Source organism: Pundamilia nyererei, unplaced genomic scaffold, assembly GCF_000239375.1.
Source record: "Pundamilia nyererei isolate P.nyererei 1_Seehausen unplaced genomic scaffold, PunNye1.0 scaffold00012, whole genome shotgun sequence".
Classification (NCBI taxonomy): domain Eukaryota; kingdom Metazoa; phylum Chordata; class Actinopteri; order Cichliformes; family Cichlidae; genus Pundamilia; species Pundamilia nyererei.
In genome coordinates this window covers 758,471-761,754 of record NW_005187413.1, presented here as the reverse complement: position 1 = coordinate 761,754, position 3,284 = coordinate 758,471, and the positions used below count along the sequence as shown (strand labels likewise).

The 3,284-nt window shown below is 37.6% G+C and overlaps 1 protein-coding gene across 1 annotated transcript in view; it reads right to left on the bottom strand.

Moving 5' to 3' along the window:
* Positions 1–3,284, bottom strand: part of grip2b (glutamate receptor interacting protein 2b) — a 162,835-nt gene that overhangs the window by 58,051 nt on the left and 101,500 nt on the right. The gene's annotated exons all lie outside the window — the stretch shown is intronic.

Genomic DNA, 3,284 nt, shown 5'->3' with positions numbered 1-3,284 from the left:
CAGTGTGGCTTTCAGAGACTATAGTTTAACATATAGTTTGAACCAATATGGAAATATAGTTACTGCTGAAATGACCCAGATGCAGATAAAAGTGTTGCCCAGTTTTAAACTAGATGTATGAAAGTCTTTGATCTGCGAAATGTGGATATTTGCATTTCAAATGGTGAGTTTTGAATTAGCAGAAAACACTTGAGAATATGGTGTCAAGATAGCAATGCAAAAAGTGAATTGGAAAGTAGCAAAGGTTTTGAGCAAAACAATATTGGGGTATTTTTCATGTATCAATACACCAAGCTGATGTTTAGCTTAAACAACTAATCATCTACCTCTCAACCACAGATCAAATCAATGTTGAGCTTCTAATCTGAATTTGATAAGTTGATATTTACTGACAAGCATAGCACTAAAATGAATACATATCATGATCATACTCTGACCTACAGTTTGAAAGCACATAATTAGGAAAACACCTTCCTACACACAATCTTAGTTTAACCATTTCTTTCTTTAGCAATCACACAAAAACACTCAGTGGTATATAACAGTACTTACTAGACACAACACCCCAACAACTTAATCATAGATATACATACAAACAAACACTTAACACTCTCTCAAGTACACACAGAGTGGTTTCTCCAAATGTGACAACAAAGTGGATGCATGGGTGAATCTAGGTGTCACCTCGTTGTGCTTATTATTATACACATGCATATACACAGCAGAGCCTCTTATTGGTAAGTTGATGCCACTCATTTAAAAGCAATTCTGTAGAGATCCATCACTGAATATAGAGAGACAAAGGGGTTTGTAACTGCAATGTGAACTTTGTATGTTTTCACCCCTGGCTTTCATTTGTAGTCATGAAAAAGTGAATAATTTCCATAACAAGAGCAAATTTGCATAGGCAAAAATTTGTGACTAGTTGCAGTCTGACCGTAGAGATTTAAGAATTCATCAGAATCTGTAAACTGAAATGAATGAAAATCTGTCACTGACGATATGTTTGGAAGAACACATCAATGCCAAGAATGTAGCAGCACTGTACACAATAGTAAATATTAACATAATAAGGTTTTATTTATGATGTTTCTCCTGGACTAATATGCATAATACACTTGAATGAGCTGTGATTGCAGAGAGCAGCTGCCAGGTACGTTTGTATGAAAGTGGAAGAAGGCTTCATGTGAAAAGAATGCAGCACTACTCAGTCAGGCTTCTCAGGGTGCATAAAAGAGAACACAAGATCCAATTGAAAAGAAGCGAACAGAGTAACTCAGCCTATTCATTTTGTTGAATAAGAAATTAAAGCAAGCACACTATTATAATCATTCGCTATTCACTAAACCATCAAGTAGGCGTCACAAAACAAATGAACAAGTGTGCTGCTGAAGTGTTCAGAAAAAGAGATACACCTGTTTGTTCAATGCAGGAAAATGAGAGGAAAAAGACAGAAGACAGACTGACAAGTATGCATATTTTCAAACAAACTTACATAAACTAGCAATGACACTTTAACTTTATGTTAATTTTGATTTGCAAGAAAAGCAAAATGCAACGGAAATCCAGGAAATAGTCATTCACATCGTCTATAAGTCTGCCATAATTATTTGTAGATTCCTTAGTGTGGCCGACAGGTAATGGGAGACTAACTCAAGAAAGCCATTATCCACGTATAAAGGCCCTTCCCTGACATTAACTGAAGAGTGTCTTGCTGTGAGGTTGCAATGAGTCACCATACATCTATAGAATAATCTTAATATGATGATGTAGTGTATGTGTGTAGTACCCTGTATAACCAGAAACATACAGCTTAAACTTTAAAATTACCCAACTAAGATCCCTTTTAACCTTTCTTCAGACTTCTCAAATTCCAACAAGTCTGGAAGAAAGCTATGCTTTCAATTGTGTGGTGTTACTCTAGACCATTAGTGGTAATGTTACTAAATATTTTTGCTTGTTTAGGTCACACTACCTTGAAATTGTTACTGCCCTTTAATGATCATAACGACAACAAATGCCAGTGTATCTGAAGAAATAGCATACATTTTTCCTCTGTTACATCAAGTTTCAGTGTCACACAAGCATCATAAAAATCAATGACCCGGTCACTGGTATGTCTTTGTTTCACATTCACTGTAGGGCTATTTTGATTTTTTTCTAGTGGACCCTGATTGACTCATTATAAAGAATTGATATCTTCAATAGGAATGAATGGAGATGACAGGTAAGAACAACACAGAAAAAGACTAAAACATCATTTGTTCTGGTCTTTTCATGAAAATTGTTCACAATCTGCTTCTTAGGTCTGATGACATTATCCATTTCCGGGTCCCAACTCTTCTCAGTTACCAAATTCAACAAACACTGTGGTATCGCTGAGAGTTAAAAATCGTCCAAATTCTGTCATCTCCAATGAATGGTCAGTGTGGCTGTTCTCCCAGGCGTTACAATGCCGCCCAAGGCCCAAGTGCATTTCTTGGCTTTTAACAAAATGCTATACGTCGCCAGGTGTTTCATCTGATTTGAGGTGTTACCTCCTTTGACAGTATCACAGTATCACCTTAAAGCACTTGTTGCAGGCTGCTGTGTTTGCATCTTTTGCTGTGAAGTACAGCCAGACTTGTGACCGCCTCTCCTTGGGCATTTTTAATCTGTAGCTTTGCTCTAAAAGAACGTACGTACCTGGGCCCGCCTACTATGCTTGCAAAGGGAAAATTATTGGCTAGAATTCAAAGTGTATTACATCTCAGGAAAAAAAAAAAGCACCGAAACAAAGCACCGAAATTTGCGCTGCTTTTCGGTCTGATTACTACCGTTTATGTCCGGTACCGGTACCCATCCCTACCTAATGGTAGCCAGTTTAGAACCTCTACAAAGTGTGTGTGAGTGTGTGTAGGGTGTGAGTGTGTGTCTTTGTGACATGCATAGACACACACAGGCTCTGAGTTTTTGAATACTAACGCATCTGATTGCTGCCATTATGATGCTGAATGAAATTGAAGATGTGTAATTGGCTATTGTTCATGACAAAGCTGGTACACAGAGGGATAAAAAAGATACAGAAAAAAACAAAAACTGCAAAATACCGCACATATGAACAGTAACCCTCCCACCCACCCACTCAGTGAATATTAAACAGACGGGGGGAAAAAATGGCAAAAATTGTGTGTTGTACATGTGCACACACAGTTATCCTGACCTGTACACATACAAGTTCTGTCACCTCTTGCACAATTTTTTACACCCACTCTCCAAACACACACTCTCTCTCTCTCTCTCTC